This window comes from Myotis lucifugus, unplaced genomic scaffold, assembly GCF_000147115.1.
Source record: "Myotis lucifugus unplaced genomic scaffold, Myoluc2.0 scaffold_40, whole genome shotgun sequence".
Lineage (NCBI taxonomy): Eukaryota > Metazoa > Chordata > Mammalia > Chiroptera > Vespertilionidae > Myotis > Myotis lucifugus.
In genome coordinates, this window is record NW_005871088.1 from 7,222,024 (window position 1) to 7,246,531 (window position 24,508).

General features: G+C 40.3%; 1 non-coding gene across 1 annotated transcript; it reads right to left on the minus strand.

Moving 5' to 3' along the window:
- Positions 1-1,925: 1,925 nt before the first annotated feature.
- LOC111825795 lies at positions 1,926-2,032 on the minus strand. Its single transcript, XR_002828967.1, has one exon. It is a non-coding gene; the product is annotated as a U6 spliceosomal RNA (small nuclear RNA).
- Between the last annotated feature and the right edge of the window lie 22,476 nt (positions 2,033-24,508).

The window sequence follows — 24,508 nt, forward strand, 5'->3', positions numbered from 1 at the left end:
GTGGTGCAGGCCTTGGTGGAGCCCAGCAGTCCCAGCCCAGGAGGATGCGACCTGGGAGCTGAGCAAGGCCCCCGCCCCAACCCTCTGGGGCCCAGGCCTCTGGAGCTGCCACCACCGCCGCCCGACCCACAACAGATATGAATTCCAAGCAGCATTCTGACTTGATTCCCTACAGTGTCTTAGGTGATGAGGGCAGCAACCTGAGACAGCAGAAGCTTGACCAGCAGCGGGCCCTGTTGGAGCAGAAGCATAAGAAGCAAGTGAGATTACAGAAGCTGAGGTGTGGTTATGGTGGTGCCAGCAGGGAGGGGGCTTGCCATCTCAAGTTCATTGGCAAATGAAGAAGTTTGGACCATTTGATGAATGTGTACCGTGTGTCAGGCCAGGAATCTGGAGTAGGTCAAGGATTGCTGAACACCAACCTCATGCTGATTTTCATTAGTGTAACTTGTTAGGGCAATTTGGGAACATGACTTAGAGGTGGCAGTATAAAAGAAAGATTTTGTCTGCTGCTGTGTCACAGATTCAGTCTCTATTACATAGTCTACTTGTTCATTTATTTCCACAAATAAGAATTTTGAGACCTATTGTTGGCTGCTGGTAAAACATACCTCATACTATGGTTCAAATCATACATTCTTTCTTATTTTTAAGTTAATATTTTCTTATGCTAATTTTTATGTTAAGTTTATTGAACTATAATTTATATATAATAAAATGTACCCATTACAAAGGTGCAGTTTGACTTATGACAAACACATGCAACCATTACTGTAATCAAAATATAAAATATTTCCATAACCCCTAAAAGTTTTACCCTGCCCTTTTGAAATTGAATATTCCTCCCCACAGTGTTCAAGACTCTAGAATTCCACCAATCTGCTTTGTGTCACCATAGATTATATTGAACTTTTCCAAAATGTCATGTAAATAAAATCAAACAGTATGGGCTGTGTGTCTGATTTTATTTGTTCACTATAATGCCTTTGAGATTTATCCATGTTGTATGTGAATTGATAGTTCATTTCTTTTTTATTGTTGAGTAGCACTACATTGTGTGGATGGACCACAGTTTGTTTATTCATTCTCCAGTTGAAAAACATTTGGGATGTTTCTAGACGTTGGCTACTTATACTAATAAAAGGATAATGTGCTAATTAGACTGGACATCCATCCAGATGTCCTTCCAGACAAAGCCACAGTGGCGGGGGCTGAGGCAGACACAGTTAGGGGCAATCAGGCTGTCAGGAGAGGGCAGTTAGGGGCGATCAGGCCAGCAGGCAGAGGTGGTTAGGGGCAATCAGGCAGGCAGGGGAACAGTTAGGGGCATCAGGCAGGTAGGCAGAGTGGTTAGAGGCAATCAGGCAGGCAGGCAAGTGGTTAGGAGCCAGTGGTCCTGGATTGTGAGAGGGATGTCTGACTGTGGAATCAGGCCTAAACCAGCAGTCAGACATCCCCCAAGGGGTCCCAGATTGGAGAGGGTGCAGGCCAGGCTGAGGGATCCCCCCCTGCACGAATTTCATGCACCAGGCCTCTAGTTGTGAATAATACTGCTATGAATATTCACACACAAGTTTTTGTCTAGATGTGTTTTTATTTTTTTTGGTTATGCCTAGGAGTGGAATGACTGGGTCATATGGTAGGTATATTTAACTTTATAAGATACTGCCAAATTGTTTTCCAAAGTGGATGTACCATTTTGCAGTCTTACCAGGAATCATGAAAATTCCAAGTTGTTTCATATTCTCACCAATACTTTCTGTCATCACTAGTTAATTTTAGCTATTCTAGTGTGAATGTAATGGTGTCTTTATTTTTAATTGTGAAAAGTTATGATTTTGCTATTGAATGCCACACATTGTGCTTTGACTCATATTTCTTCCGAGCTAATCAAAGGGTGTGAGAATGCCTCCCAAGGCACTGCACAAAATACTGAATGCTTCATGAATTTGTGTGTTATCCTTGAGCAGGAGCCATGCTAATCTTCTCTGTATCATTCCAAGTTCAGTATATGTGCTGCTGAAGCAAGTACTATAGTATAGTAGTGTCTTTCATAGTTTTAATTGTTTACCTTTTTATTATTCAGTTGTATATGTAGTTTCCACTCATTTATCTTCTTTGTGAAGAGTGTACAAATTATTGTGTGGTTTTTTAATTGAGTTGTTTACCTTTTTATTATTCAGTTGTATATGTAGTTTATATATTCTGAATAATAATCTTTATTAGATATACGTATTATAAATATTTTTCCCAGCCAATAGCTTGTCTTTTTATTGTCTTAAAGATGAGGGATGACTGGTATATTTAGGTATTTGTCTGTTACAAACATGACTATGTGAAGTGATCGATGTTGCTTTTCAATCTACCTATGTGATAAAAGACTCCAAAAGTATCAGACTGTTAAATTTTAGAGCAATTAATTCTTTAAAAATGTTTGTATTAATTTATTCATTTTAGAGAAAGAGAGGAAGGGGGAAGACAGAGAGTGTGAGAGACATTTTTGTTCCATTATTTATGCATTCATTGGTTGATTCTTATAAGTGCCCTGACTGAAGATAAAACCCACAACTTTGGTATATCAAGATGATGCTCGCCCTGACCGGTTTGGCTCAGTGGATAGAGCGTCGGCCTGAGGACTGAAGGGTCCCAGGTTCGATTCCCGTCAAGGGCATGTACCTTGGTTGTGGGCACATCCCCAGTAGGGGGTGTGCAGGAGGCAGCTGATGGATGTTTCTCTCTCATCGATGTTTCTAACTCTGTCTCTCTTCCTTCCTCTCTGTAAAAAAATCAATAAAATATATTTAAAAAAAAAAAAAAAGATGATGCTCTAACCCACTAATCTACCTGGCAGTGGTTAGTACAACTCTCCCTGGTATGATAGACAGTGTATAAAGTTAATAAAGCTAGTTTCTTGTTTAGCACATGGAAGATCTATCCATCACCCAAAGTTCCAAACATGCAATTGGAACTTGAAGAAAGGGATATTTTGAAAACTGAATCTAAACTTTGGACAACTCATTTCCCTTCTTGGGGTCTCAGTTTCTGAACATCGAAAATGAGGGAAATGTTTTGCCCTAACTGCCCTAATTGTTGTTGTTGTTTAGTAATATGAGTCTCCTCTCTTCCTTCATTTAGCTAAAGTTTTATCAATTTTGTTGATTTTTTCAAAGAACAAACTTATAGTTTCATTGAGTTTTCTCTATTGTTTTTCTATGTTCTGTTTCATTTATCTCCTCTGTAATTATTATTATTTACTTCTAGCTTTGGGTTCAGTTTGCTCTTCTTCTTCTCATTTATAAGGTATCCACTTTGGTTATTGATTTGAGTTCCACCTCCCCCCCACCCTATTTTTAGAGAGCATGGAAGTGAGGGAGGAAGGAGGGGTGAGAGAGATAGAGAGAAGCATCAATGTGAGAGAGATTCATCAATGGATTGTCCCCCACATGTGCCCTGACTGGGCCTGCAGATTGAACCTGCAACCTAGGTATGTGCCCTTGACCAGGAATCAAACCTGTGACACTTTGGTCCCAGTGCTGACACTCGACCACTGAGCAACACCGGCCAGGGCAAAAAAATGGGGAAATGTTTTAATCTTAGAGAACTGCAGTGAAAATCTATACTAATAATAGAGGAATATGCAAATTGTCCGGGACGCCATCACGTAATAAGCGTTCAGCAGTGGGGGGTGGGGCTGCGAGGTTACAGGGCAGGACTCTGGGTCTCACATGATTTTGTCCCACCCAGGCAGACTCCCCCATGGCCCCACAGCTGAATCCCGACACATACCTGGGGTTTACTAAACTTTACTGGAGCTGCTCTCCACACCCCTGCCCCAGGACCACACTGCCCGCAGCAGGGCACCCTGGCAGCCTCCTGACAGGTGGGTGGCCAGGGAGAGCCGAGTGGGCCAGGGGCAGCAGGGAGTCACGGAGGGGCAGGATGGCCGGAGCCAATTTTCTGGGGGTTTGAGGACAGTGCCTGACAGGAGACCGGACTGCAAAGAAGGAAGAGAAAGCAACCACAGGGAGCTCTTCCAATCTCCCTGCACAGACACCCTACCCCAGCACCCACATCCCCAAGGGGATGGGGAGGCTGACTGGACAGGGATAAGACCAAGCCTTGGGGGTAGCCACAGCCCACACCTCCAACTCCTGATGTCTTCCCACGCCACCCCTGCCAGGGGTGCCCACAACAGTAGCACACTGGCGATGATCTGTCAGTGCCCCAGAGGCACCCGGGGCCCGCAACCCACTGCTGCCAGCCCCCCTCTGCTGGGACTGGGCACGCCTCTCCTCCTTACAACTCCAGATCCGTGTGGAGGCAGGCCTGAGTGGTCCCCCAGGGTCAGACCCATCCCCCCCAAAAGCAGTGAAGCCATGTTCTCAGCAGAAGCACACTGAAACTTGCTGGGGCCACGGCTAAACCTGCCCTCCTAGCCTGCCTGGCCTCGCCCTGGCCCAGCCCTGATTGCCCCTCCACCTCCCCAGCCCCTGCCCCACTCCAGGAGATTGGAGCCCCGCCCTGAGCACATACAGCTGCAAAGCGGCCATGTACAATTTAAAGAATGGTGCCAAGAAGGGAGGTTTGACAGTTACTCCCCCTTCAGCCTCGCCATCCCCCTAGCACCTCCCTATTGGCCCCCTGGCCAGTGCCTCCAAGGATGACCACTGCTACAGGACTGCTGGCCAGAGACCACTCCTCCAAGGCCTGCGGAACCCTCTGCAAAGCTTTGATAGCTACAGTCCCAGGAAACAATCATGCCCTCCTCACCTAATCAGCACCTGCTACCTGCAAGGGTACCCGTGGGCTTAAAAATAACAATCCCGTCCCATTTAGACATCACTTACTTGAAACATTTCTAAGTTTATTAGCTCAGAACCTCCTCAGGACAACCCAGTGAGGTAGGCAGAGAAGAGATTACAATTCCCATGGCATATGTGTATGTATTCAGAAATGAAGCTCAGACAAGAAAAGTGTCAAGCCCAGTGGTTCCCAAGGTGCAGCACATGCCCCACAGGGAGGCAATTTGATTTTAAGGGGGGCAATTTGAGAATGAGTTAACAGTGAATTTTTTGCATTTCTTATGGTTCTAGGGGGCCTCATCTATAGCGTATCCTATATAATAAAAGGCTAATATGCAAATGACCAAATGCTGTGTGCACATCACTTTGATGTACACTGACCACCAGGGCACAGACACTCAAAGCAGCAGCTGCCCCCTGGTGGTCAGTGTGCTCCCACAAGGGAGCACCACTGAGCCAGAAGCTGGGCTCATGGCTGGCCAGCACAGCGGCAGTAGTGGGAGCCTCTCCCACCTCCGTGGCAATGCTAAGGATGTCCGACTGATGGCTTAGTGAGCCTAAACTGTCAGTCGGACATCCCCTCAGAGCTCCCGGACTGTGAAAGGGCCCAGGCTAGGCTGAGGGACTGAGGGACCCCCCCAAGTGCACAACTTTCATGCACCAGACCTCTAGTGCAGAAATAATTGGTGAAAGTACTCTAAAAATTTTAAAAGGCATAGACATATGGAGAATTACTGCTATTATCATGATTGAGTCTATGTGAACAGAAAGGGTAGTGGGAAACTTCCAACTATATCAACCACTCCCTTGACTTATCTTGAAACTAAACACTTAGGGTCAAAAGTAGACTATTTGGACATAAGTTACAAAACTGTGCTTCTTACAGGATGCTTTGTATCCAGTTAGTTCTTTGGGCATTCTAACCCTGAGAAAATTCATACATTGTCCAATAAAATTTTAGTTTAGAAGAATCTTTAATTTGTCCCTAGTGTTCCACTCTCATGTCATTATTTACAAAGTCAGCTGTCTGCCTAGATTAACATGTTGTACCATCCAATCTGGTTAGTCCTTAATTATTCTGTAGTTTTTACTATTTAGAAGCTCTTGGTAAGGAATATGTAATGTGGTTGGCTTTTATTTTCAACACTAGTGTCCTGGTGCACAGTTTTGTGCACGTTGAAAGGAAATTAATTAGAAGAAATATTTAAATATCACTATTCGCCCTTTCTCTATCATAGAAGTATCAACCAAATTCATGATCGACAATGACAGATCGAAACACACACGTGCGATTGGCACCAGTGAGAGCTTTATATGTATCATGCAAGTCAACTTAGCTTTTTATACATATAGAATAAATTTGTTTAAGTAGAACTGCTTTCTGATTTAGCTAAACTTTTTCCAGCCCAGTGAAGCACCCAACTTCTCTTTCAAGTAATTGTCAGCAACACAGCAGTAAATATCAATACGAAGCAGATTATTATTGTAGATCATGCAGGGAGATCAATGGGTAAAATATTTAACTGCAGCAGTGTTTGACTGTATTCTGCGCAGTGAAAAACCTGAAGTCATTTTCAAGTTCCACCATTTCTTACTTCTTTTAAGTCAGGTCAAGCTTCTAAACTTTCTAAATCTCCATTTTCTGGCTAATGAAAAGAAATTAGGATTCGACCGAGTCTCCTATCTACCTACTCCAGGATTTCTGTGAGGATCAAATGAGATGAGGCACGGGAAAACGCTTTACAGACATTTGGTTAAAGTGTAAAATGTTTGCACCTGGCTATAAAGTAAGTCATGTTCCTGGGCTGAAGAAACTCCAAGGAGGCTAGTTGCTAGGGAGAGGAAGCCGGTGTTGCTACGTGATGTCATTACCTGGTGCCCACAGTGACCGTTTCAGGGCTGGGCTGGGCTGTGGGCCACATTTTACGCCATAGGGTCTTAGCAGTGATGGCTGAAATTTGGTGGGGTGTTGGTGGCGGGGCCTGTGTCCCACTTGGGGGGAGCTGAGTGTTGGTTTGTTGGTGCCAGTTTCATGGTGCCGTTTATTATTAAATGGGAGTGTGCATCATGGCAGCTCCTGCATTGAGTGTCTGCCTCCTCACCAGGAGGCAGTGCGCATCATAGCTACTAGTCAGTTGAATGGACAATTAGCCTTTTATATATATAGATATGTTTTCTGTCTAGCAAACTAGATTGTCACTCCTCAAAGGTACCTTCCTAGTCCTCTCCATGGTACCTAGTCCTCACACTGTAACTAAAACCAAGGTTTGGCTACCTGATGCAACAAAAGCAAAACTTATGACATAGGTGTTGGTGTGAAAAGAAAGAGGTTTATTCAAGGGTTGGCTATCTGAAAAAATGGGTGACTCTTGTCCAAAGCCCATCTTAACATCTCAGTGCAGACAGAGGGTTTTATAAGGAGGGAGAGGAAAAGCAGAACAAAGAGATCAAGGAGCAGGCATTGAAAAGTTCTCTCCATGGAGACCAGCAGAGGCCATTCCAATAAAGACCTTCAAACTGGTCAAGTGGTGGCCTCGTGTGCTTCATCCTGGTTTTATGTCATCTTAGTTTTAAGGTTGAAGGTCAACAATTCTCCTAGAGCTGGGATTAGTGATGGTCAGAGTCTGTATCTTCTGATATTAATTCCTAAGTTTCTAATACAAACATGCTGTTTATCTACAGGTTGCATATTAGTCAGAGTCAGCATTTACAGAAGCAATGTCAAAAAATGGTGGGGTGGGTTACAATTCCCCACTGTTATAATGCATGCATCCATTTATTCATCCACTTAGCATTTACTAAGCAGTCATTGTAAACTAAGACATTAAGTTAAGTGCTTAATTATCTCATGTACTTCATATAACAACCATGTTAGTAGGCAATATTATATCCCAATTTTACATTTGAAAATCTGAGGCTATGTAGGGCAGAAAAAAATAATTTTACCTCTACCCTTCTAGATTCTTGGCTGAGACCCCTTGTAATAAAAGACACATTAACAAGAGAAAAACAAACAGAAATTTAATAGCATGGATACCTCCTGTATACTTGGAAGAGACTCAGGAAAACTGAGTAACTCCTCAAAATGCCCCAAGCTACCATTTTAAATTCCATCTTTAGGTAATGACAAAAATAAAAATGTTGGAGGGGGAAGGGACGATTATGGGATATCTTCAGGAAAAGTACAGTGTAAGGTTTTTATGCATTTGTCATTTAAATCATTAACTCTTCTCCATGGATAATATTTTTAGAGATTTAGAGTCATCCTATCCTTCCTGGTACAGAGAGGGGAAAACCTTACACATTGAGATTTCCCTTATAAATTTAAATGTCCCTTACAAAAGGTTAACTTATGCTCATTTTTCCAAACTTCATCATCTGTGTCTGCTGTTTTTTAAAAGTAACCAGCTCACAATAATCAATATGCCAAAAGATATATTTGAGGGGAAAAATTCTGTCCCCCTTCAACCTCTTTCATCCAACACAATTTTGCTAGTATTTTGAAAAGGAAAAAACAAAGTTTTAACATTAAAGTAACATTTTTGTCACTCAATATATCATTTTATGAATTGCCCTTCACATACATTTTTCTTTCCATGGAAATTAATAATCATGTTATAACTATTTTGAGGGATAGAAAATTGATATAAAGTTTTCAGTTTGGGATTAATGTTTCAAGTAAAACATTGAGTTTTACATTTTTTAGGAAGATGCCTATAAAAATCTAAATGCTAGATGACAGACATTTCCATTTCTCCATTATTGTTTCATCTTGCATTTCCTGGCCAAATGGAAAGAGATGTGAAAAGGGAAAATGATTAGCAAAAGGTGTAACTATATTTTCCTTGTGATTTATTTTCATGGCTGATGTTGGGAAAAATTTAAATGAAAATTAAGACAGTTCCTTTTCTGAAAAAAAATATTAGTAAAGTAGTGTTCAAATGTCATATGTTAAAAAAGAAAATTTAATATCAAATTGTTTTCTGCATGTATTTGTGAGTAAAGATGAAATATTGCTTGGAGAATTGAAATTCTCAATATTGCAGTATTCATGGTTCTCATCATTAATTTCTGAAGCAGCACATGCATAATTTGTGATACATTTTGCCTAAAGAAGTTTCCCCAAGTCCCCACAGAGAAAACCCAAAATATAGTCAGATTCATCAAATATGACTACTGTTTTCCATTCAGAACTTTCCATTTTATTTTTTAGTGATTCCTAAAGCAGTCTCTCAAATTCCAAATCAGGCTTAATGAATTATTTGAGCATCAGCACTAATTAATATTAACAGTAATGAGTTCATTTGTGTTTTAGTAGTGGACGACTTTATTTCAATGATTAAAGACTAGTGGATTCATGCACATTGAAAGAAAATTAATTAGAAGAAATATTTTAATATCGTTATTTGCTCTTTCTCTATAATAGAGGTGTCTGTCATAGATGAAAGAAAATTAGTAAAATGTATATGAAAATAATATATAAATTGATTAATAAATAAATAAATAATAACATGATATAACAACAAATACATGATATAAAAGCAACAAAAACATGATATATAAACAACATTGATACGAACAATGACTGGTAAATTGATTAAACTTATTCTAATATTTCCCTGTACACCACATTAAGAGTGAAAACACTTTCAGAGTGCTTGACTAATTTCCCTTGTGATGAAGTATTTACAATTTTAACTTTAACATCACACGCTCTTTGAACTCAAGAGAAAGCAACATATAACTGACCATGTCCGAAAACGGGTTTTGGAAGGAATATTCCTACTCTGTCTAGAGTTTGTCCTTGTGATTTATTAATAGTCATCGCAAATGCTGGCATCACGGGAAACTGTCTTTGAATCAATTTAAATGGGAGGCCAGTGTCAGATGGGGACAAATCAATTCTTGGAATCAGAACAACCTCTCCTTCTGCAGATCCTGTTAATACTTCAGCTTTGATTATGTTAGGTCACAATCTTTTGATAATAAATCTAGTACCATTACAAAGACCCCATTTACTATTAAGATTTCTCAGTACATGATGATTGCACCTACTTTTAATTTTAATTTATGACCCGGTATTCCCAAAGAAGTAATTGTATTAAGAAATTGGATGGGAAAATTTTCCTCTTTGGCATCATCCACTGAATCGATGGAATCATCACTCAAATATGTGTGAAAATCTCCATCGAGTATATCCAAAATGTCTTCATTTAACTTATGAACATGCTCATTTTTAGGACAAAGAATCACACGTTTAGATATATTTTTAATATTATCTATAGATATACTATTTCCAAAGGTAGCTTCAATAATAGATCCCTTACAAATCATTTCATGGGGGATTTCAATAATATTTATTCCTAAATGAAAACTGCTATCAAGTTTGCCATCTCCAAGTTTTACTAACCATTTGCTATAAGCAGAATCCTTTGATCTCATATTTCTTTTAAGAGACAATTGTCTGAAACATCCCCAAACACTATGGTACTTTAAACTCATTTGTACTATGGCCGATCACATAGCATGCAGCACAACACTGAGACATTGTCGAAAATCCCCTCTGAGAAGGAGAACTTTCCCACCAAATGCTACAAAAACAACCAAATCCATGATTGACAATGACAGATCAAAACACACACATGTGATTGGCACCAGCGAGAGCTTTACAGTACATGTATTGCACATGTGTGAGTCAATGTTTATTTTTAAATTGCCAGTGTGCGTCATATGAGCCAGCCAGTCAGTTGGCCGGTCAGACGGACATACAGTCAGTCACTTAGCCTTTTATGTATTTAGATGCCCAGTACCAATCTGAGGGTAAAAGAAAACCATAAAGGGGTCACCAGAAATCTGGACCAGGGGAGGATACCAAACACTTATGCTCACTTAGTAAATTGTCCTTTAGGCTACCTTTCTTACCAGGTGTCAGACCTTCTACATGAAGTTCATGCAACTTTCTCTGAATCTTGGCACTGACTGAGGTCATTTAAGTAGAATGTAATGGAGAGGTCCCTGAACTCTGAGTCAAACAGATTAGAATTTGAGCCTTGACTCTGTCACTACCTTGCTGAGGTTCAGTTTCCTGATCTGTAGGATGAAGATGGCAACATGTACCTCACATAATAGCTAGGATGAAATGAGATAATGTATGTGAAGGTATCTAGCCATCAGCAGGGGCTTATGTTAGTTATAAATTGGACATAAATTTGATTTCAACCATGATAGATTTAAACGAAGTGAGAGAATTACTTTTTTTAAATTTGGCATTGCAGAGATTTACTTTGCTTCAAGTTGTTACTAAACTAAAGGGGTTTATTTGCCTATGTGCATCAAAGCCCAATCAAATGTGAATAGGAGTTTCCAGATAAAATAATAAGGTTTATTTTTAAAGAAGTAGTGCCACACCAGGAATCATAGGTGAGGCCATACTTAAGACCTGACCCCTGATGGCTTTCAGGGGGTGGGTTAAATAGGGGTAGAATCATTAATCATGGTGAATTTAGGGTCATGGTTTCTATTGATTGGTTAGTGCTAGAATAAGTGGTAGTTGATTATTGCATCAGGTCCTCATGTTGGTCATGACAACACTTCATGTAGTTTTACAAGGATCTGTCAGTGGGGTTGTTCTGATTTTCTGGGTCTGGAGCTAAAACACAGCTGAGACCTAGATATTTAGATCGATTGAAACTCTGTCTCTGTGATCAATGGACCTGAGGCTTTGTTCCTATAACTGTCTAATGCTGACCAGGGCCCCACTGTCCTGAGGGTTTAATGATTAAGGGAGCAGACATGCAAGGGAGAGGAGGTGAGTGAGTCAGGGTGCTGGATGAGGTCTGTTGAATCAAAAGGAAAAAAAAGGGGGAAAGGTCATATTAAATAAATGAAGCCATTGCCCTCTGAGGCATTTCACTTCATTGTTTAATAAAACCTTTTAGAAGCAATTTCTACTTCATTCATCCAAGCATTGTGGATAAAAAGGCAAGATAGACCTTTGCTTTTCTGAAGCTCACGGCCTCATAAAGATGATATATATATATATATATATATATATATATATATATATATATACACAATTACATAAGTGTGATGAGTATTGTGATGGGAAGACATAGGAAGTTGTGCAAGTGATACCGTTGTAATAACCTGGTTTTTATTAACAGGAAAGGAGTGAAAGGGGAGACCAAATAGTACAGGCATGCCATTTGTTCAGCTTTGGCAAAAAGCTGTATTTAATTCTCCAAATCTGTTTCCCCACTCATTGATGGGGCAAGGGACTAGACAAAGGCACTTTAGACCATGCCCAGTAAGGTCTGAGTGATATGGGAAATGCTTACCGATCATTCACATCTGGAAATAGGTAATTGGCCAGGATGGGCATGGTCACTGCAAGCTCATGAAATTGAAATATAAAAACTTCTAGACAAAGAAAGTTTGGCCCTGCTTCCTCTCCCTCTTGGCTCCAGGGCACCTGGCTCCTGGGATTCCTGCTACAGGGGAATACTCTCTCCTATGGGCACATGGCACACAGCCATGTTGGGCTCCACACATGAACTAATTGACTTTAACCTGGCCTCAATGTTGAACCACACGCGGCTGCAACATGGATCAGAAACTCTGGCCCCTGGCCCTATTTCTGGCTCTGCTGAGCTCCCAGCTGCCCCTCTTTCAGGACTGGCTTGGGGGAAATGGGACATTGGAAACTGAGGAATGTAACTCCACGCCAATAAAATCTTCTACCACCTCTCATCCTCTCGTGGGGGCTTCTGAAAATTCTTATTCCAGCCATGCCCCAAGAACCCCACAAACAGCGGAGGAGCCCCCACTCGTGTATCCCTCGGCCGCACAAGGACAGAAAAGGGTGATAACATGGCCTTGCATGGGGGTTGGTTGGTAAGAAAAGACTCTCTGGAACAAAAACTTGAAGGATGAGTAAGTTCTTCTTGTGAAGAATAAAGAAGTAGGTGTTCTATCCCAAGCCCTGGAGCATCATGAACAAATGTAAGAGGTGAGAGAGAAGATGGCTTATGTGGGAATCTGCAGATATGACTGCAAACAGAATATTCGGGGTATTGTAAGGGCAAAGACTTACAAGAGCCTGATCATGAAGGGGAATGTTTGATGCATTGACAAATTGGGCTTTATCTTAAGAGTACTAGGGAATCCTTAGAGCAGTGGTTCTCAACCTGTGGGTCGCCAACCTGTGGGTTGCGACCCCTTTGGGTGTCGCCTAAGACCATCGGAAAACACATATATAATTACATATTGTTTTTGTGATTAATCACTATGCTTTAATTATGTTCAATTTGTAACAATGAAAATACATCCTGCATGTCAGATATTTACATTACTATTCATAACAGTAGCAAAATTACAGTTATGAAGTAGCAATGAAAATAATTTTATGGTTGGGGGTCACCACAACATGAGGAACTGTATTAAAGGGTCGCGGCATTAGGAAGGTTGAGAACCACTGCCTTAGAGTGTTTTAAGCAGAGGAATAAAGTAGTCAGGTGTATGAAATTGTTGTAGGCAGTTACACAGACATGAGCAGAACAAGGATGATGGGCCAGATACAGAAGGTCATCAGGGTGGGAAGCCCCTGGTGCCTAGCAGTGGACAATCAATTGTAGGATGGGACCTCCTCCCACCCCCAGGGTGACCATTCCACCACCCAGATATCACTGGTCATGAGATTTGGACCCCCTGGCCTTTCCTCTTTAGGGAGAACATCTAGGGTTCAGTTTTATTTGAGCTACAGGCCCAGATAATCAACAAAACCAGCCTTGGCTGACCTCAGGACCAGCTACATTGAATAATGAACCCCTGCCCTGTCACCTACCAGTAAATCAGTGGAGACCTAGACCCTGAAAGGACACATTTGGAAAACTTCTGAATATTTGATTGAGATGTTCCCCTGGGACCTCCCCGAAACTCTCCACTGGTCATACACCTGGTGCCATTCCCGCCACCTACAACAAAACAGCTATAAATGTGTTCTATAACTCTTGTTGCAAGAAATGAAACAAAACTTAATTTCAAATGAAATCAAATTAAATCTAACTTTGAGCACCTCCTCCCCCCTGCCCAGATGGCAAGAATTTAATATTGCTCATGTTTTAAAAAATCTTGCTCTTTTTTTCTAACTTGTATAAATTCTTTGTCTTTTAAAAATTTGTTATTTTTCAGGGTGATTTTTTTTTACCATTGTATTTTATTATGCTTATAATTATTATGCCCAGATTTCAAGATCCCCAACAGACCAACAGGGAGCCAGCCAAGTCCGATGCAAAAGCAAAGAGTCCTTTATTATTATTACAGACCCGGGTCTGGCTTCCAGCCTCTTCCGACTCAACGGCAAGAGGAGAGAAAGCCCGCCGTGAGAAAAAACAGGGTTTTAATAGGGGGTGGAGTGAGGGGAGGAGAGCTGACTGTGGGCCCTGCCGATTGGCCAGGCGCAAGCCGGGTCTTGTTACATAGGATGCGGTAATTTTTATGGCGCGCACATCCCTCGACTGTCATTGGTTAGTTTAAAGAAATCCTGAGCATGGCCAGCAGAGGCCTGGGCTTCCGGGAAGAAGGTCTGAGCACATGGCTACTGCCCCAACATGGAGGATACGGGGCAAGATGGAGGGCATAGCCCTCACCCTTTCAATAATATCAAATTGTGTTTCACTAATTAATACTGAAGTAAGTTTTGTAGGAACATATAGACCAACATAGTTCAAAATATGTTTGAAAAAACAACTCTCTAGAGTTTCTAGAAAGAAATAATTTTACCTTTAATGATTTTAGATCTATATGTGTATGGACTGGGCCTTATTTAATTAGTATTTCCTATTATGTACTGTGGAGTATGCTATACAAGAGGAAATAGAAAGAATAATCTGCCTTTCTCCTTCTTTCTGAAAAGTTCATCTTCTGTCTCCAAGCTCAAAGGGGCCTCAATGCCAGTCTCTTTCCTTGGACCCAAATCCAAAAGGAAAGCCTGTGTACGTGAGTGTCTTATCGGTATTCTATAACTTCTGTATTTTTAATCTAGTGGACACAGGAACAAGATTGTCCTTTAACAAATAAGCTGAAGGGGAGGAAAAAATAATTTTCCCTCTACCCTTCAAGGTTCTTGGCTGAGACACCCCCTATAATAAAGACAGATTAACAGGATAAAAACAAGCACACATTTAATAACATGGCTACCTCTTGTTTATATGGAAAAGACTCAGGGAAAACTGCATAACTCCTGAAAATGCCCCCAAGACACCAGCTTAAACATCATCTCCAGCTAAAGAGAAAGGAAAGACATTAGTAGTGGGAGAGCCAGTTCTGAGAAGGTTTTCAGGCACAGTAAACAGGGATAAGGTTGTTATGCAGATTTAGGTCTTTGCCTTCTCCATTGATAAGAGTTTCTAAAGATCAGTCATCCTTCTCTTCCTGGCCATGAGAAAGAGACATCCTTACAAATGGAGAATTCCCCCCATAAATGCAGATGTCTCCTACAAAATAATAACTTCTACTTGGTTTTCAGAGCTCTTCCAATGTCTGCAATTTCTCAAAATAACCAGCCTAAAATAATCCTTATGTCAAAGACACGTATTTTGGGGTGGCAAATTCTGCTCCCCTTCAAAGCAAACACCCAAAACAGAGAGTTTCACTGCCTTCTTGAATTGGGGAGGGAAGTGTGTTTTTCCCTGAGTGGGAGTAGAATACATCAACCCAAAATGTGTCACTTTGGCATGTGAATTGTTTTGAAGTGAAGGCACTTAGACCCAGCAGACCCGGGAAAAGCTTTTTACCTCTCCCTTAATTGCCTAAAATAATTTAGAGGGTGGGCCTGTACCAGGACCAGAGATAATAAGGCTTCTTCTTAGCTCAGGATAACATATAAGCCTCAATTGCCTGACTGCTTTTGAGTCAATTTATTAGAATATTAGAACAGTCAAATAATCTAGAAGGGAAAAGTTTATGCCTCTATACCCCACTCTTTCAAAAGTACTTTAGCAACAATAATAAAATACAGAATAATACTCTAAGTTATATAGGCACAGTTACTTTGAAGAACGTTTAGTATCAGATTCAAGAGCAGAATTGGGGGAGTGTGGTTTGAGACAGATTGGAAGTTTTATAAACTAATCAGGAAATTCACTCAATCATTTATCCATTACCTCAATAAATATTTGCTACTGTGTGCCAAATGCTGTTTAAGCACTGAAGATACAGAAGTGAATAAGAGAGATCTAGATCCTTGACCTCAAGGAGCTCACATTATTTTTGAGGATGAAAGCAAATAAAACAAGTAAAATGCATAGTATAACAGGTTGTATAAATGCTACAGACAGAACGAAACAGAGGAAGGGAAGGAGAGATAACGGGGAGCGGTGAATTTTAATTAGAGCAGTTGGGAAATGTCTCACACGAAAAAGTGAGTAAAGACCTGTAGAAAACGAGGGAATAATCTGCAAAGTGAGCTCTCCAGGCAGACAGAAAAGTAAGTGCACAAACTTTAAGATGAGGTGGGATCTGGGTTTCCTTCCGGGTTTTTATTTTTTGTTTGGTGAACCAATCTCTCTTTCTTTCTCTCCCCCTATCTACCCCCAATACCGCACTGCCTTTAAAAAAAAGGTTTTATTGATTTTAGAGAGAGAGGGGAAGGGATAAGGAGAAAGAGAAAAACATCAATGAGCAAGTACCATCCATCAGCTACTTCCTGCGTACCCCCTACTGAGGATTGAGCCCACAGCTGGGCTATGTGCCCTGACCAGGAATTGAACTGTTGAAAAAATTACCAGGTGACCAGAAAACACACAACGGGCACTTGGAAGATTCAGGGAAAACCCTTTATTTGCAGATGCGCTTAGTGCAGTGACTCAGGGGAGTCAGTCTCCAAAGCCTGAGCACCAAATGCGGTGGTGGTGTGGGGGGGTAGCTTTCCCTTTTTATCCCCTTAGTTTCTTTGTCTCCCAAATATAGATCAGGCTGGCAGACTTTTTTCGGGCTTTGCAACCCCCGTGGTTGGAATGGGGGAAGTGAAATTACGACCAACTGCCCAAGCTACCTGGCACCAGTAGTTAATCTTATGTGGGGGCTTTTTATGGCCCCTGAAGATAAACAGGTTCTGCATGACTAGCTAGGACACAAGCGGAAAGGGGGTTGGGGCTAGCAAGCATATGCATTGGAATGCATTTTGGAGGGGCTCAGGCTGCCTTTCCGGAACCAGTGATCTCTGGGTGCACAGGACAATGCTAAACCAACTGAGCCACACCAGCCAGGGCCACATTGCCTTAATAGCTATTGTTAATAGTATAGTGTGTGGAAACCCAACTTATTTTGCTTCCTCAGCAGCATCTTGAATATTTTTTGTCTTTTGTTATTTCATATGAAGGAAACCAACGTTTTGCCCCCTGAAACTGTCTTTTTGAGATACTGATTTTGAGTAGTTTATTAAGAGACAAAAGACTCAGAAAGAACCTTTGACTTCCTGCCTTTCTTGCCCAAGAGATTCAGACAAAGAAACCTGCTTCAGGAAGGAGATTTTTAGGATGTTTGCCATAGCTTAATTTGGAATAAGTATGGTAAACAGGAGGGTTTCAGGCAGGTGCCTATTAGCTAGATACCCCCTGTGTCCCATTGTTTCTGACTTGTCTAGCAAGAATTTTTCTGCCATGAATGTTCTGCTCTCCTTCAACTATATGTAAATCACTTGGTCTCACTTCTGTAATCTAAGACCCCATTTCTGCCCCCTGCCCTTTTCTCCTTTGTCCAAAATGTCTTATATACCCAATGTTGTTTCACTATCTTTGGAATTTTCATGCTTATATGAATTCCCCATGCATTAAAACATTGATTTTTCTCCTGTTAATTTGTCTCTGTTAATTTAATTATTGATCTAGTTAGAAGGTGGGAAGAATAGTATTAATATATTTTTAACCCCCACACATACAAATTTTAAAATAAAATTACCAATTTTCTTAAAAAGCCAGTTGTTGGGATTTTTAAAGTATGTTTTTATTGATTTTGGAGAGAGAGGAAGGGGAAGGGATAGAGATAGAAACATCTGTGAGAGAGAATCTTTGATCGGCTTCCTCCTGCATGCTCCTACTGGGAATCAAGCCCACAACCTGGGCATGTGCCCTGACTGGTATTCAAACTGGGAGCTCCTGCTGCATGGGTTGATGCTCAACCACTGAGCCACATTGGATGGGCATCTCCTTCCATATTTTAAGTAGAATGCTTCAGATGTAACATTATTTAATGACTTTTAGTATAGATTTTTAATAGATAACCTTTTTTCAGATTAGGTCAGTTCTTTTATATTTGTACTAGAGGCCTGGTGCATGAGCTTCGTGCACTGACAGGCAGGGGGCGGAGTCCCTTAGCCTGGCCTGCGCCCTCTCTCAGTCCAGGAGCCCTCGGGGGATGTCCAACTGATGGCTTAGGGGAGCAGGCCTAAGCCATCAGTTGGACATCCTTAGTGCTGCCACGGAGGCGGGAGAGGCTCCCGCCACTTCCGCTGCACTCGCCATGGCTTCTGGCTGAGTGGCGCTCCCCCGTGGGAGGGCACTGACCACCAGGGGGAAGCTCCTGCATTGAGTGTCTGCCCCCCTGGTGGTCAGTGCACATCATAGTGACCGGTCGTTATACTGTTTGGCCAATTTGCATATTAGCCTCTTATTATATAGGATGGATACTATATAAGACCTCTCTCAGCAGAAAATTGGAATAAAATGGGCCAGTCCAACATTAAAAGTCTATCATTCAGTGTTTTCATGAACCATGGTAAACTGTTTAGATAATTTCTTAATTATTAATCTAGCTATTGTAATAGCTAATTAAACGTTGGAGCTTCAAAATAATAAAATCAGGGTAACAGAATTTGTAGACATGTGCAAGGGTTCAGTTAGTGGAGGCAGCAGAAGGTTCCCATTATATCCCATGTTTTATCAAGGCTCCTGTGTGGTGTTTAAATGTGAGAATGCACTTGGAGCTACTCAGTGAGGATGCATTATGAATTAATAATGCTCTTTGGTGACCAGGCTCTTCACTATATTTGTGTATAAACTAACAACTCATAATAGTGGCTCTGCCTAGAACTAAATGCATGAACAGTAAAAATAAGATTGGAAAACATCATTTTAAAAGCAGTTTATACAAAGGAAATTGCTGTCATTGTTTCTTGAAATTTTAATTTTCCAATTAGATTCTGAATTTTAACAACTGTTTACCTTTAAGAAAATAATGCAATAATGTTCAGAGCAGTTATTTTACCAGACAATAAAACAATAGGAGACTAGAAAATTCTCTCCTGTAATTCATAGAAAACAAGGATAAGAATATACACTAAAGGGAAAATGAAAGAAGATGCAAGTTAATGTGTTAGAGGCTACCAAGAGAGTCAAAACGGCATTAAATATCAGTGGGGAATAGACTTGACTTTTCAATTCCCATCCCAAATGTTGCATGTCAATATTTTAACTGGCACCATTTTAAAATTCATTAAAGTACATACATATGGCACAGACCCAGTTCATCTGGAATTCCACAAAGTTCAAAGGCTTGGTATTATCATCTTGGGAATGCTGGGATGAAGGAAGAAAAAAAATTGTCTTTTGAAAATATAGTCCTTTACATCAAGCATCCTGGGCTCAGCAATATTAGAAGAGTCATTTTGAGTTGTTTAAATATAAATCTGAAAACTTTTTTTCTTATAGGTTATGATGGAGGGCTAGGTTTTTCAGTAGACCCTCATTTGATGAACAAGCATAGTGAGTACCCATGTGTCAGGCTCTGTGGTGAAATCAGTCAAAGTAGGCTAGGAATGACAAATAAACAGAACATTACAATGTTATATGGTAAGTGCTTATTAAAGTAACAATTGAGAATTGTAAAAATATTGAGAAAGACTGAGTTACTTCTGTCTGCGTGTTTGGAATGGAGACAGGGAAGGCTTCAGAGAAGCTCTGGCTTGTGAATAGGAAATTGAAGGAAGGAGTTTCTCTGATTACTAGAGGAGCAGGGCCAACTTTATGGGTGTGCCCTAAAGTTGTCACATAGGGGCCCCATGCATAGAAAGAACGCATACTTGGTTTTAAGTTCTGCCATTGCCATCTTGACTTTCTTAAGGTTCCCCTACATTTTCACATTTTATATTATATGGAGCTTTGCAAATTGTAGCCAGTTCTGAAGAGGAAATAGGGGACTATAAAAAAAATCTATATATTCTCTGTCCTAAAGGGGCTACCAGACTGGGATGTATGAGTTAGTGGCTCAGATTGAGAAAGATAATAATACAGTGCAACAAATTGAGTACTGTATAGATATGGGTGAAATATCAAGACAAGTCAGAGAAAAGATCAATTAATTTTTTCTGAGTTGAGATATGATGGAGGAGAGGGTACTGAGGTACCTTAAAAGAGAAGAAATAATTGAGTTAAACCTTAAAAAATATTCTGCCTATTTTACAAAATTTGAAGGAATGCATTTTAGTCTGAGAAGTAATATCTGCAAAGAAAGGAAAGCATTCATTCACTGAAAAATATTTATTGATTTCCTCTTTTGTTTTAGGCACTATTCCAGGTACTTGAGGATAGAACAGCAAATAAACTAAAGTTCCTCCCTGGTAGAGTTTATATTTAATGAGAGATATGGACAATAAACATAAATGAATGAACTTACAGTGTCAGTTGATAGTATTATGAAGAAAACTAAAGCAAGATAAGAAGATAAAGAATGGGAAAGGGGCTTTCAAAATAAGGTTTCTGAGGTGAGGTGGTGACATTTGAGCAGAGACTTGAATGAAGTAAGAGAGCAAGCATTTGGGGGGAGCAGTGAGCAAGTTCAAGGTCTTGAAGCAGGAATAACACTAAGATCTAAGAAAATATGGATGCCAGTGTGAGTGGAATTCAGTTCAGATGGGGAAAATTGGCAGGCAATAATGTTGGAGAGCTAGACAGGGATCAAGCCATGGAGGACCTTGTAGGCCATGTTAAGAACTTAGGGTTTTATTCAAAGTGAGATGGTTGCTATTAGAGAGTTCTAAGCTAGGCTGTATTATGAAAGGTTGCCTTGGCTGCTCTGTAAATAACAGACTGTAGTAGGGCAAGAGGAGTGGATACTTTCAAGAGATGATGGATGGTGGTGACATCATCTAGAGCAGTGGTTCTCAACCTTCCTAATGCCACGACCCTTTAATACAGTTCCTCATGTTGTGGTGACCCCTAATTTCATTGTTACAAATTGAACATAATTAAAGTATAGTGATTAATCACAAAAACAATATGTAATTACATATGTGTTTTCCGATGGTCTTAGGCGACCCCTGTGAAAGGGTCATTCGACCTCCAAAGGGGTCGCGACCCACAGGTTGAGAACCACTGATCTAGAGGGTTGTGGTGAAGGCATTGAGATGTGGTTAGATTTGAGTATATATTGAAGGCAGACGCAACATAGTTTGTTAAAGGATTAGATGTGGAGTGTGAAAACAGATGTTTCCAAGGCTTATGGATGGTCTGAGAAAAAGGAAGAATAAAATTGCCCTTTACTTTCAGAAAGTCCTATAAACATTATGCCCAAGGGAGGTGGCTTAGGTCATGAACAATGGAATTTAAAATTTGTGTAAGTAATGGAGGAGAAATGTGGCTGAAGAGAGAGGTGAAAACTATTGCAGGTTGTATCTTATAGATTAGAAGGAGTTTGGACATTACCCTAGGATTTTAAGTCACAACATAGCATAACAAATTCTTCATTTCATTTTTGACTGTTATGGAAAAACTCCTTTGGAGAGGTGGGAGAGGGATCAATTAGGAGGTCACCATAATAGTCCATGTGAGAAATAATGAACGTGTTGGCAGTTTATTTAGAGAAGAAGAGATGGATTTGAGAAAAAGTCATGGGTTCTTTTATACATTGAATATTTTTTGAGCACCTCTTGTTTTTCTTCTTAAAGATTTTATTTATTTTTAGAGAGAGAGGAAGGGAGGGGGAGAGAGAGAAACATCGATGTGAGAAACATAGATCGGGTGCCTTTTGTATGCGCTCCAACTAGAGATGGAACTTGCAACACAGGTATATGCCCTGACTGGGAATCGAACCCACAATCCTTCACTACAGGGGCTGATGCTTCAACCAACTGAGCCACACTAGCCAGGGCTGAGCACCTCTTTTCTAGGCATCGTTCTTGGGGCTTGATGGTATGCTAGTGAATAAAACATAATTTATGCCCTCATGGGTCTTACATTCTAATGAGAGGAGAAAGACAATAAAATAAACAAGTAATGTATGAAGGGGTTAAGATAGTTATAATTTCTGAAGAGAAAAATGTAGCTGACAAGGAAGATAGTGTATTAGAAGGGTTATGATTCTAAATATGGAAATCATAGCGGGCCTCAATGGGAAAGTGACATTTGAACACAGCAAAGATCAAAGGCTTTAATTTTGGATTTTTATAAATCCACTAATTCATTCTGTAAATATTTATTGAATGTACACTGGGTCCCCAGACACTTGGTTAGGTACTGTCGTTCAGTAGAGCTTAATTTGCCCCCCTCCCATAACATCTGGAAGTATAAACAATGCAAATTATATTTTTTAAAAGCCTTGGTAATGTTTGCATTGGGATTGCCATGACCCTTTGGGATCTTAAAAAGTCCCAGAGCCCTGGCTGGTGTTGCTCAGTTGGTTTTAGCATAGTACCATACACCAGAAGGTGGTGGGTTTGACTCCTGGTCAGGGCACATACCTAAGTTGCAGGTTTGATCCCCTTAGAGAAGGCAACCAATAGATCTTTCTCTTTCTCTCCCTCTCTCTCCCTCTCTACCTCTCTCTCCCTCTCTTTCCCTCTCTCTCCCTCCCGCCTTTCCTCTCTCAGTGACCTCCTCATTGACACCTGAGCTAGCTAGCCAGCTGAATCCAAACAATTAATTTAATATTAGAATAACCACTTGCCATTGGGAAATGGCACACACATGTGTTTTTAACTTTTATTCCAGAAGACCTGGCATCCAATATTTGTGTTATTTTTCAAATTCAAGTGATTTGCGCTGGAACAGACTCCTGTAAGATCTCCCCAATGCTTTTGATGTAGTTCTTATTGTCCTTAGGTTGATTATAGAAATTGAAAACAAGCTGTATTTAAAGACCTCTGTCTGCCCCAAATTACTCACACATTTGCCCCTGATTCTTTCTATCTGTTTTTAATGATATAAATTTTAAAAGCAAAACACTATATAAATCATAACACATTCACATTCCCTCATTCAAAATAGAGTGTCCACGTGCAGACGCACTGACCATTGAGTGGACCCCAACGTGCCAGGGATCACAACCCAAGCTCTGCTATTAAATAAGTAGCTGATATTATAATTTTTTTTTCTCAGCAGAGATAATCAGGGGAAAATAGGACTAAAATGTCAAGAATAGGAAGAGGGCAAAGAGCTTATCTTTGAATCTGAATAGGCTGTGGGGTCTAACATCACCATTTTGCCTAAGGCATCGTATAGACCATGTATTCCTAGATCCTTGTAAACTTCTCAAAGCTGGGTCTCCAGATTAGTCAAGCAGTATTTTTACAGTGACAACTGTCTATCCTGTGCTCCTTTTTTGCCCCTCAGACTGATTTACTACTTCAGTACTGATGACACAGACATTTATCTGACCTACAATCCTCATGAATTCTCTTAACTCTAATCAATTTCCAGATTGTTCATATCAAATTTGGGCTCATGCATAACTGCAGTTAATATTAGATGTCAGAATGGAGATAAAATATTTGCTATGGATGGTAAATTTCCATGGAAATACTGAATTTTTACCTGTCTTGCTTTCTTGCCTGCATTTAGTCTGACTTCTACATGTACTTTGTCATCTTCACTTGTACCTGTACCTTTCCTTCTTGCCTTGCAGTCTGTCTAGGTTTTGCCTCAATACCTCTTATTAAATTCATTTCCTCCCTTTAGTTTCTTTTCTTTTTTTAAATATATTTTTATTAATTTCAGAGAGGAAGGGAGAGGGAGAGAGAGATAGAAACATCAATGATGAGAGAGAATAATTGATCAGCTGCCTCCTGCACGCCCCCTACTGGGGATCGAGCCCACAACCCTGGCATGTGCCCTTGACCAGAATCAAACCCAGACTCTTCAATCCACAGGCTGATGCTCTATCCACTGAGCCAAACCAGCTAGGACTCTTATTATTTTTTTTTTATTGTTGAGAGTATTACAGATGTATTTCTTTTTTTCCACCAATTGCCCCCCTCCACCTGGTTCCCACCCCACCCCAGGCCTTCACCACTCTATTGTCTGTGTCCATAGGTAATGCATATATGCATATAAGATCTTTGGTTAATCTCTTCCCTTGCCCCCACTCCATTCCCTCTGAGATTCATCAGTCTGTTCCATGTTTCCATTTCTCTGATTCTATTTTATTCACCAAATTATTTTGTTCATTAGATTTCTTGTTTGTTTATTTTGATTTTTAGATTCAATTGTTAATAGATACGTATTTATTCCCATTTTGTTGCATATATATATATATATATATATATATATATATATATATATATATATCTTTTTTTTCTTCTTCTTCCTCTTCTTAAAGAATACCCTTCAATATTTCATGTAATACTGGTTTGGTAGTGATGAACTCCTTTAGCTCTTATTTTTTTGTCTGTGAAGCTCTTTATCTGAGAGAAGGAACTATTTCTATTGGGTTTGGAA